Source organism: Myotis yumanensis, unplaced genomic scaffold (genome assembly GCF_028538775.1).
Source record: "Myotis yumanensis isolate MYYU_CA2020_CCGP unplaced genomic scaffold, mMyoYum1.0.hap1 SCAF_2, whole genome shotgun sequence".
Lineage (NCBI taxonomy): Eukaryota > Metazoa > Chordata > Mammalia > Chiroptera > Vespertilionidae > Myotis > Myotis yumanensis.
In genome coordinates, this window is record NW_027223753.1 from 148103963 (window position 1) to 148117305 (window position 13343).

Genomic DNA, 13343 nt, shown 5'->3' on the forward strand with positions numbered 1-13343 from the left:
AGGGAATGTTGAAATTGAGAGTTGGTAGTTGGAAAAGTCAGGAAATCTCCTCTCTTCCTCTACAAGAGTGGTTCTCAACCTGGGCTGCACATTAGAATCACCTGGGAATCTTTTTAAAATCCTGATTTCTGCGCCTCATCCTCTAGAAATTCTGTTTCTTTGTTATAGGGTGAGGTCACAACATTAGTAACAAAGAAACAGAATTTCCAGAGGAGGAGGCCCAGAAATCAGGATTTTAAAAAGATTCCCAGGTGATTCTAATGTGCAGCCAAGGTTGAGAACCACTGCTCTACCAAGTCTGGAACTTTAAAAATAATACTATCGTGTCTTGAGTACAAAATTGGAGTTATTGTTTAGGTGAAAAGATTCTGACTTTTTACCCTGGACATAGAGACTTTCAAACTCCCCTGGAGATTACTAGTGAACCCTGAAAAAGAAAGGAGATTATAATGATGATCTGGTCATAAAATGCATTATTAATTTTATAGAGTTTATTTATTGAGGTCAGTGCAAGTTTCACTGTCTCTGAGGCCCCACAACCCTGATATTGGTCTCTCCTTTAAAGAGAAGTCACCAGATTAAATGAGCACTAAAGGATCTAAAAATTGCAACTCCTAACACCTGACAAAATAGTTTTCTGCCCTACTGACTGACATATAATGCAAATAATAATTCTGCATTACTTCCCCAGGACATCATATGAAATAACTAGTTAATGAATGTCAACAGCATAAAAATAATGATTAAGCATGAAATAAATGCTAAGCATTATTGTTATTTATTTTTTGTCATCAGAACTATCTAATTTTAGTGGCCGGCCTAGACCTTCTTTTTCTACAGCTGCAAAAAGCCATTTGGTAATTATGAGAATTAATCAAGCCCCAAACTGGATTATGGTGGTGGCAGACATCCTTAATTACAGGCAATGGAAAACGAAGGTCATTGCTGGTTTGAATTCAGCATAGGTCAGTGTGGCGAAAAAGCCATTAACAGCTGAATGTGATTTTGTGCTCTGAACAGAATGAATTGCTGCCTCAGCCCAATTTCTTAGTAAACAGGTGCCCCACATCCAAGCTTACAATCACAAAAAGGACCTGCTGGGCCCTTTGTTCGCAGCCTCCATAAACAGAGATTCTCAGTGCTGGCTTCACATTAGACCAGTGGTTCTCAACCTTGGCTGCACATTAGAATCACCTGGGAATCTTTTTAAAATCCTGATTTCTGGGCCTCCTCCTCCGGAAATTCTGTTTCTTTGTTATAGGGTGAGGCCACAACATTAGTAACAAAGAAACAGAATTTCCGGAGGAGGAGGCCCAGAAATCAGGATTTTAAAAAGATTCCCAGGTGATTCTAATGTGCAGCCAAGGTTGAGAACCACTGCATTAGACACTCCTGAAGAGCTCTGGAAAGGCCCAGACAGCACCAGACCAATTAAGTCAGGGTCTCTAGGAGTAGAACCCAGCCATCTGTTTTTATTTTTATTTTTTATAACTCTCCAAAATGTGCAGCCACAATTTCACACCACTGCTCTATAGGGAAGAAAAGCCAAAGTACAGCTTTCTGCATTTTAACACATGTGTCTTCATGATAGGGTTGCAATGAACCATAACCTTTGGCAAGCATGTTCATTTCAATGATGCCCATGTAAGGTAAGACCTGTGGATAAAAAATAGGCTTTAGTTTATTTGGATACCTAGTTAATAGCTCTGAGCACTATTACGTTGTTTTTTTTAAAAAAATGATTTGTAGCCCGACTGGTGTGGCTCAGTGGTTGAGCATCGACCTATGAACCAGGAGGTCACAGTTTGATTCCTGGTCAGGGCACATGCCTGGGTTTTGGGCTCGATCCCCAGTGGGGGACATGTAGGAGGCAGCCAATCAATGATTCACTCTCATTCTTGATGTTTCTATTTCTCTCTCCCTTCCTCTCCTCTCTGAAATCAATACAAAATATATTAAAAAAATGATTTGTAATTTCATCCCCAGCAACCACTTAGATACTTGACATTATAACCAGCCTACAGACCTGGATATTTGGGGCCTATAAAAGGTTTCTGAGGTTTCTAATCTTATATCTGTTTATCACCCTGTTGATGCACAATTTAGATCTTTGCCTACAGACAGGAAACATTTTGCACTTACTATTTTAACATGAGAAATACAAATGCTTGATTTTTCTTTAAAAAAATTTTTTTTAGAAAGAGAGGAAGGGTGAGAGAGAGAGAGAGAGAGAGACATCAATGCGAGAGAGCAAAACATTGATCAGCTGCCTCTTGCACACCACCTACCAGGAATCAAGCCCACAACTCGGGCATGTGCCTTGACCAGAAATTGGACTGGCAACCTTTTGCTGAGTGGGATGATGCCCAACCAACTAAGCCACACTGGCCTGGGCAAATGCTTGATTTTTCACCTGCCATCTTCAATTTAGGCTAATGAGCAAGAGGTATTATAGCTCCTTCCACCCCACCTCTTTCAGATTGACAAGTGACAAGGAAGTGGTACTTACACCCAACCACAGATATGGAGTGTACTTGGAAAGGAAGCTGAATAAACCAATGGAGAACACTTAGTGTCTCAGGTGCTCTCAAGCTCCCAGAAAGTTTTGCTAGGTCAGTACTGTCTTCCCTCTCCATTTTGTCCACTGTGTTGTCTTTTGTTCATGAGACCGGTAGGGCACTGTCAAGGAGAGACACACATGATGGCACTCTCTCATCTCCCACCCCCTGGAACAGCTGTGTGCTTGACCACCATGACTTCACTCAATGATGGAAGTTCAAGGGCCACGGAGTTGCCAAACCTAGAAATGAAAAAATTCTGTACAACTAGCTTTAATTCACTGGCCAGGAATCAGTGTGCTTATTGTTTAATGCAAAAATCTCTCTAGACTCTGAAGAACTTGTAGAATTTGAGATTAAGAAGGAATTCAACTTACCTATTTTTTTGGATGAGAAAACTGAAGCCCATAATCACACAGCTAGTTAATGGAAGAGCCAGATTCAAACTGAGATCTAACCCTAACCAAGTGCTCTTTCCACAACTGTAGCTACACCTCTCGGAACAATTACACTTCTTGTTGCCTTAACCATTCCGAAGCACTTACTTGACAGTGGCACCAGGATTAGTGATTGTGACTCACAAGGAGCCTTGTTCAGGATTTGAGTTGAGATCATGCCACCTTTCTTGTGGTTTTGGGGGTTTCCCTTGTGTACATTGAAATTTCACAAATTTAAAATTATCTGTAAAATATCTGAGATCTCCAGGAAAATATGAGGGGTGGTGGTGGTACAATTATGTAAGAAACATCTAATAATCAGGATGTGGAATTGCAAAACAGTATCCTTCATTACTTGGGAGGTGATACTGGACAGAGGCATCCCTTCACTAAAACTATTGGGCTACTACTAATATCCTTTAATATGTAAAAACAGTGGCCTGGTGCAACGAATTCATGCACATTGAAAGGAAATTAATTAGAAGAAATATTTTAATATCACTATTCTCCCTTTCTCTATAATAGAAGTGTCAACCAAATTCAAGATTGACAATGACAGATTGAAACACGTGCGTGCAATTGGCACCAGTGAGAGCTTTATATGTATTGCACATGTGCAAGTTAACTTAGCCTTTTATACATATAGAATAAACTTGCCTAATTGGGCCTGCTTTCTGATGTAGCTAAACTTTTTCCAGCCCAGTGAAGCACCCCAACTTCTCTTTCAGATAATTGTCAGCAACACAGCAATAAATATCAACACAAAGCAGACTATTATTGTAGATCATGCAGGGAGAACAAAGGGTAAAATATTGAACTGCAGCAGTGTTTGACTATCTTCTGCACAGTGAGAAAACCTGAAGTCATTTTCAAGGTCCACCATTTCTTCTTTTTAGTCAGGTCAAGTTTCTAACCTTTCTAAATCTCCATTTTCTGGCTGATAAAAAGAAAATAGGATTCCACTGAGTCTCCTATATACCTACTTTAGGACTTCTGTGAGGGTCAAATGAGATGCAGCATGGGAAAATGCTTCACAGACATTTGGTTAAAGTGTGAAATGTTTGCACCTGGCTATAAAGCAAGTCATGTTCCTGGGATGAAGAAACTACAAGGAGGCTAGTCATCACTAGGGAGAGGAACCCAGGCATTGCTACATAACATCATTACCCAGCCCCCACAGCCACCATTTCCAGGCTGGGCTGGGCTGTGGGCTGCCTTTTGTGCCATGGGTTCTCAGTATGATTGACTGGTTGCTATAACGTGCACTGACCACAAGGGGGCAGATGCTCAATGCAGGAGCTGCCCTCTGGTGGTCAATGCACTCCCACAGCCAACCTCCCATGGCCAGCCAACCTCCCATGGTTCCTCCCTCCGGCCTGGTGGGTGGTCAGTGTGCTCTCATAGTCCCTCCCCACTAGCTGGTGGCCAACCTCCCATGGTCCCTCCCCCTGGTTGGCAGACAGCCTTCCATGGTCTCTCCCCTCAGCCTGCTGGCCCTAATAGGGGCCAATCGGGGCCAATCAGGGCTGCCTGGGGGAGGGACCATGGGATGTTGCCCGGCCATGGGAGGTTGGCTATGGGAGCGCACTGACCACCTGGTGAGGGGAGGGACCCCACTTATACACAAATTCATGCACCGGCCTCTAGTACATAATATTTATCATTTAAAAAACTATTAAGAAGAAGCTTCAAAACTTCCAAGTTTATTAATACAGCTTTTGAAAAGAACATTGAAGGAATTTAGTGAAAACATATTGGATAGTTCACTGATGTTCAGAACATTGGAAAACTCGGCGCATACATATGGTGCCAAGAAAAAGTAGTTGAATGAGAAACACACAGACACATTGCCAAGAATGAGAGCCTCAGCAATGAGATTCCTACCCATGTTGAGCAGGGAACATGAGCTTGCATAGACAGATTTAGCTGCCAGAGGACCTTTTCAGTTCTCCACTTTGTGTCATCTTCTTTCTGGTACAAGTCCAGAACCACCATGTGCCATTAGTGGAGCCTAGGTCCTCATTGCAAAGAATGCAGGGTGGTAAATGGTTGGCAGTTTTAGTTTTTATGTAGGGATTGGCTCAAACACAGGAAGGGCTTTATCTGTTGGGTGGACATAAGGAATTGCAAATTCCACTACAGCAGGGCTCTCCTACAACTCAAACATTAACAGTAATTACCTTTTATTATAGTATCCTTAAAATAGTTAATATCACTTTTATATTTTACATATGAGCTGTTTATTTAAAATATTAAATATTCAGAGCAGCCTCTATATTTTCATGAAGTTCTAAGTGGGGTCTTGATGAGACAGAATCAGAATTTGACTTCAGTTAAAGGAATTTAGATTATATAGGAGGATGCATATGTATAGTTTACTTTTAAAATAGATTATTGGGTTGTTGCTGGATAAATATGAGAGGATACCTTGGAATAGATGCAGTTTAAATATGTAAATAGAGTCGGTATATGTAACTGATTTTACTACCCATGAGAACATATACAATACCTTTCACATTAACATCTAAATCTCAGTTGCTATAATACCCAGATCATTTTGCAGGGCCTCAGTCTTTTCCCAAATATCAAATCTCCTTCGGTAATGTCAGATCTCTCCAGCATGGTGGCATCACATTGCTCTAAGACTGCTCATGTGCTCATGCCGATTCCTGACGTGTCTGGTTGTCCCACCACCGTCTTTGACATTGAAGATGTCTAGATACAAATACTTCCTTCTGTTTGCCTATAATTCTCAACTGGACCTCAAAGCAGCACGGAATAAGCTCAGATTCTCACATAACAGTAAGTTTCTACACTTACCCGTCTTTTATGGAGGCTTAAAGCTAATCAGTTCAGGTTAGGGGGAAACACAATGTCTATCACTTTTGCGGTATTTATCAATACTCTTTCCCCATGGATTTTTGTCTAATTAGTATTGTCACCATAAACAACAATGAAATGACCCCTTTCTCCTCAGTCAAAGAACTAAAACCCCTCCCTCACACAAATAGATATCCACAGGTGACACTGCACAGAAAGCCATCCAATTTAGGTTCAGTTAAGACATTGATACTCCTAAAATAATAAATAATATACAATGGGCTCTGTGATGATTAGCTGTACAAATCAGGTGTTTCTTTATACAATTAGTTAGATGTCTTTTACTCTAGCTAATGCAGAAGTGGAGGTGTTCTAACTACCTAAGGTTCCCATTCCAGCAGGTGTTTTTTTTTTTTTTTCAAGTCCAAATTGGGAAGTAATGGGCTCTGGATTGAATTACTTAAATAACTGAATTGTTAAAACGTGGCATTCACAATGGAAATGTACCAGCCTGGTTTAATTCAGATGAGAAAAAACGTAATAAAACAGAAAAATCTGCTGTTTCCTAACTGAGCAGCTTTGTTTAGCTGTTTTTCAGCAACTCATAGTTTGGAGGGGAAAATGAAATGACAAATTCATAACCACATATCGTTGAAAACCTTGTATTTATATGTATAGAGTCTTCAATTATAATTTTTCTTTATAAAACACTAGAGGCCTGGTGCACGAAATTCGTGCACTGGGGGGTGGGGGTCCCTCAGCGCAGCCTGCCCCCTCTCACAGTCCGGGAGCCCTCAGGGGATGTCCTACTGATGGCTTAGGGGGGAGCGGTGTTTAGGCCCGTGGGGAGCGGGCCTAAGCCATAGTCTGGCCACAGAGGCTTGGAGCAGGCGCCGTGTGTGTGTGTGTGTGTGTGTGTGTGTGTGTGTGTGTGTGTCTGCTGGGGGCCTGCCCCCAGACATGCCACGGAGGCTTGGAGCAGGCGCCCCTCTGTGTTGATCTCTCAGGCTCAGGGCCATGCCTGTGTGTTGTTCTCTCAGGCTTGGGGTGCGCCTGGCCCCTTCTCCTGATCTGGTTGTGACCGTCAAAGAGTCTTGACCTCATTTGCATATTACTTCTTTATATACACATATAGATTATGGAAAAGAAAGGGATGAGTATTTGTACCAGCATTTTATAGATAAGGGGGTTGAATTGTTGAGAGATTGTGACAAAGTAAAAGGTAACTAATCTTTAGACTGCCAGTCTTTGGCCCCAAACTCTAATTACGGTCTATATCAGCGGTTCTCAACCTGTGGGTCGCGACCCCTTTGGCAGTTGAATGAGCCTGCATATCAGATATTTACATTACGATTCATAACAGTAGCAACGTTACAGTTATGAAGTAGCAACGAAAATACTTTTATGGTTGGGTCACAACATGAGGAACTGTATTTAAAGGGCCAGAAGGTTGAGAACCACTGGTCTATATGATAATGCTATTTAAAGTATGGAAATCGCTATATATATATGCCCACCATTTTGTACAGATTTAACAAATTATATGAATTTAGCAGGCTACAAAGATATAATGTTAGTATTTTGATGATGCCTTATATATACACTTTCTATCTTGATTTCTTATTATTTAAATCCTTTGAAAACTGCTCTTTCTTACCTAAATTTCTAACTCAGATGAATCTTGAATTTTGTATTTTGCTCAGCCTGAAGGCATTTGGCGTTTACAAGAACATGGATTCATATATAATGGATTTTGTATAACAGTTATATCTTAGACTCTGAGTATCTTATTTCACAGCATTTCTGAAATATTGTTGTAAATGTTTTCTTTAATATTACCCATAGAGAGTATCCCATGCCTTGTTAATTGACATTTTACTGTTAGCTTTGTACTAGAAGCAAATATTGTTCCTTATGTACTGAACAGGGTCATCAATATATATTACAAGCTCCATTTGTGAAACTGACCTGGTCATGGTATCTTTCATATTTTTCAGCTAATGAATATGATTTTGTCTTTCCCAAATAATTATACAGATATAACAGGTTGCAAAGACACAAAAATTTGCCTTTGAGACATGACAGGTTTGCATTACTATTCTTTCTCCTCAAAACTAACACTGCAATAAGATTAAAAAATAAAACACATTTTTTCCCTCCAGTATAAATTATATGTCTCAGAGGAGCTCATGGTGCTTTAAAGATTTTTACAACAATATTACTGTGATGTAAATATGTTTTATCACCATCAATAAATATTGACTGAGCTTTTATTATGCTAGGGAAGCAGGATGCAAAGATGTTTCATGTTGTATAAGCCTCAAGACCATGTATATGCTAGATGGAGTAGAGAAGACTTACTAATAAGAGATAAATAAAAATGCAAATATGCTAAGTATATTGAGCATTGCTCATGTTATAGAAGCACAACTACTTACAAATTTTCAAAGTAGGAAATATCACTGATGTGAACTATGCTATTGGCCAGAGTCAACCCAGCATGCCAACCCAGCATGCCAACAACAGATGGTGTTGATGGCCTCTTATAAAAAGCATTTTGCTTTACAAATAGATGGGGTTTTAAATAGCCTTTCTGATGCTAATGATTGTAAGTATATGTAAATGCCAAAGTAATTCAGCAAAGAATACCAAAGATTGAAGTAGTTGGAGAATATGGGACTTAAGATACACTTTAATGGAAGAGTTAGACATATTAGTAGACAGCAGGAAAAGAGAATGAAGTGAACAAGGAAATGGAGATAAAAATGTGAATGACCACTTAGGAAATACTAAGTAGGCTCTATAGGGTTAAGTGTAGTGTTGCTTTAACTCTATAGGGTTAAGCGTAGTGTTGCTTAGATGTTTAATATATTACATAGCCCATGACCAGGCAGATTGAAAGTTTGAAAGTAGAGAGTTATGTATGCAAAAAAAATGTGTTAAATGTATGAGATCTGTTAGAGAAGGTGGAAATCAAGACAACAAGTTTTAGGTGAGAAAGAAAAGGAACTGCATTTATTAAGCATCTACTATGTGCTGTTTATTGTAGTATATGCTTAGCATATGGTTCTTCATTTGACTTCAGAAACTACTGTGAAAAAGTAGGATGACATAAGTTCATGGGGTAATAAAAGGAATGGAAAGAAAAAAAAGTTATATTTAATTTTATATCTCAATTACAGTTTATATTCAATACTATTTTGTATTAGTTTCAGATTTATAGCGTAGTGGTTAGATAATCACATATTTCACAAAGTGATTCCCCTGATAATTTAAGTACTCACCTGCACTGTATATAGTGTTACAATACTATTGACAATATTCCCTATGCTGTACTTTATACCCCTGTGACTATTTTGTAACTGCCAATTTGTATTTCTCAATTCCTTCACCTTTTTCATCCAATTCTCTCAACCCCTTCCCCTCTGGCAGCCATCAGTCTGTTTTCTGTCCCTATGAATCTGTTTTTTTTGTTATTGTTGTTCATTCATTTTGCTCTTTACATTCCACATATAAATAAAATAATGTGGTATTTGTAAAAAAGGAACAGTTTTGATTTGACAGGACTTGATGCTTGATAATGTTATGCCCAGATTTCAAGATCCCCACATACCAACAGGGAGCCATGTTCGATGCAAAAGCAAAAGGTCCTTTTATTGATCTAGCCAGCCCGACTCTGCTCCAGGCCAGCACAGTGACCGGAAACAGAGTGAGATGGCGTGGGAAACTCAGGGTTTTAATAGGGGGTGGAGTGAGGGGACTGTGGACCCTGCCGATTGGCCAGGCGCAAGCCGGGTCTTGTTACATAGGATGTGGTCATCTCTATGGCGCGCACGTCCCTGGATTGTCATTGGATAGTTCAAAGAAATCCTAGGCGTGGCCAGCAGAGGCCTGGGCTTCCGGGAAGAAGGTGCTTTCCTGAGCACATGTTTGCCCCAAAATGGAGGACACGGTAAGATGGAGGGCGTGGTCCTCGCCCTTTCAATACTATGGGGTAAAGTGATTATGGTTCAAAAATATCTCAATGTTTTTGAACTGAGTTTAGAGATGCAAACATTCAGGTATTGGGAGGAGGAAGGAAAATTGTAATTACAAAGATAAAGAGCTTGAACTAAAGAAAGAGAATGGGATACACAGAATAATAGAAACCAAGGAATGACAAAGTTTTAATAATGAAGAGCCCCGTTTATAATTTGGGTTCCTCTGTTTCCAGTGCTATCATCTATCCAGTTACTAATATGGTTACTGGGGTTTGAAATAAGTGTTTCTTTCACCTATAAACTTAGCTCCTTAGGGAGAAAAAATGGTGGGTCATGACTTTTGACAGATTCTGATTTTCCTTTTTAACTTTCAGAAAAAAAATCTTTAAATCATTACTATAAAACAACAAAACATTAACTAAGTCTTCATTAGCATTATCTGTGGGTGCGCTTTTCCAAGAAACTCTTTCTAATTCTCTATTTAGTCCGCTTCTCAAGCAGACTAAAAAATACCTCACAACTTGGTTTTTGTTTCTCTCTATTTGCTTTCTTTTTTTTTAATTCAAAAGATCATTATTTTATTGGTTTTTAAAACAATAAAAGCTTTTAACGGCCAAACATGTTATAAATTTGTGTTTATATACCCCTAACACCCTTTTACTTAGTACTGGAATGAATGGTGTTTGGAGAGAATAAATTTACACAAAAAACATTATCTTTACACCTAGTATTTTGAAGGCCTCGTGGTGCTTTTGAGTGGTTCCTAGACTGAAGCTATATCTGATAACTCTTTGAAAGGTTTCTTAAAGCTATAAAAATCTGTTTTTCTGTTTGTGTGTTTCAGGTTCTGTATGAATAAAATAGCATTGTGCTGGATGAATGATTCTCCCTTTCTAGGTTCATTCATTTCACAGATGTCACAGAGGAAAAATAAAGACTAAATTCACATTTATAATTACATTGGTTTTAAATTAGTCTCCTTGCTTTATTTCCTGCTCTCAGTTCCTGGGAAATAGAGTCAATGAAAAACCAAGCAAGCAGACTAAAAAATACCCCACAACTTGGTTATTTGAATAACATGAGATAATGGTATCTTGGTTATTGCCTTATATCCCCAACTGTGCCATTTAGTACTCTGAAATTACACACTCCAATTAATACACACAGAGAGGAGAGTGAAGAGCAAAATCACAAAATCTGGGTAATCTGAGGGTAATGTCATCAGTGAATCTTCACTGCAATTTCACTGTTCTAGTTAAAATAGTTTCTTGTTTCAACAATGAGGAAGATGCTTTTCACAGTAAGGCCTCACTCAAAGATGAAGGACTATTGGTTAATTGCTTATGAAAACTTATTATTTAAGTTAATAATGGGTGTAGTTTGTCTTTAATCAAATATATATGAGCTAAAAATGGTGGGAAATTTAATTTTAAAAATGTATTCCTATATGGTTTTAGCATCAGACATATTGTCTTAAGATAAGAAATTAATTAAATGGCTTCTTTCCAACATTTGTGGTATGATTTATTATAGAAAAGAGACCCTTCAAAAAGTGAGACAATGGGGAAATTAAAGCTATATTTACTGTATATCATTAATAAAACATTATACCACATATTGGAAAATACCAAATTTTATTTATTAGTCATTGTCTTTAATTGTGCACACATAGCAAGTGAATGCCCAGACTTAAAAAGTGCAATTTGAAAATGTATGGTTACTATTGTAATTGAATGCATAAAGTGGATTTTCCGGTACTTTTGTCTATGATTGCAAAACAAACAGACTTAGTGTGAACACTGGCCTGCAGTCTAATTCCACCAAAGCTGGAAGAGAGAATTTGTGGTATGCAAACCAACTGCACACATTGATAGCATGGCAATATATATTAAAATTATTTTGTGATTGTTTTACTAAGTAAAAAAATTTACCTTATGTTTAATTTCTAAATAATACTAAGGAGGGATATTTTGTCTAGAGAATACATGGGATAAAAGAGGGTAGGATATGATCTTTTTTAATATTTGTGGATCAGACTGGTTTTGAAAAATAATACCTGGCATATAGGGAACATTCAATGAACATTTACTCAATAATTGGCTGTTAACAACTTATTCTTTCTGAATTCTGCTTTCCGGTGATTAGCTTTAGTATTCCTCAATGTATTTATTTTATGAATAATGTAGAGCAGACTATGAAACCTGGAATAAGGAAATATGGTAGAAAAAAAGCAATGAGACTTTTTTGGGGAGTAAAGCTGTAGTGCATGATTCTATTTAAGTCTAAGCATTAAAGTTTGGGAAAGACCATTTATAAAAGAATGGGCAACAAAAAAACTACAAGCTTGGAAGCTACAGCGCTTATGAGAGCAATAACATTTATGGTTGAATTTATGCATTAGAACATTGGTTTCTAGAGTCACTTAGCTGTTGTTCATCTGTAATACAAATGAAAGCTTTGTCACTGTGGCTGGCGTTGGGCTAAGGCAGCTTGGGGCTATGCTTCCTTGGCATCCAACTTCCTCTATGACAATCATAGAGGGGCTCTAAAGTGCAATGTTTAAAGACAACTTAGAAATAAGCTAAGTGGGTTTCACAGAAACACAAATATTTGTTGAATGACTGACTGACGGAATGAATGACAGTATGAGTACATAAATAGACCTATGAGAGATTACTTGGTGAGATTACTATAACCTAGAATAATATTAAAAGGTTTTGTTGAGAAGATGGGACATAAAATATAAAAGTATAAAATAGGTAATATTTTTAAAACATATTTTTAAACTTTTTTAAAAATAATTTTTTTCAATTATACTTGACATACATTATTATATTAGTTTCAGGTATACAACATTGTGATTGCACATTTATATAACTTATGATGTGGTCACCCCATTAGGTCTAGTACACATCTGACACCATACATAGTTATTACATTATTAATGACTAGATTACCTATGCTGTACTTTACATCCCTGTGACTAATTTTATAACTTCCAATTTGTACTTCTTAATCCCTTCATCGTTTTCATCCATCTTCCCAAACCCCCCACCCATCTGGCAACCATCAGTTTGTTCTCTGGATCTATGAGTTTGTTTCTGTTTTGTTTTGTTTTTTAGATTCCACACATAATTAAAATTATATGGTATTTGTTTTTCTGTGACTGACTTACTTCATGCTAGCCTCTAGGTCCATTTTTGTTGTCCCAAACGTAGATATTTTATTCTTTTTAATGGCTGAGTAATATTCAATTGTATATATGGTTGTCTATATGTCTTTATCTGTATGTCTATGGATGGACACTTAGGTTGCTTCCACATCTTGACTATTTTAAATAATGCTGCAATTAACATAGAAATGCATATATCTTTTTAAATTTGTATTTTGGGTTTCTTCATGTAAGTATCCAGGATACCAAGAGGTGGAATTACTGGGTCATATGGTAGTTCTATTTTTAGTTTACTGAGGAACCACCATACTATTTTATTTTCTTTAATTTCTTAAAAATTAATTCCAGAGAGAGGAAGGAACAGGGAGAGACAGAA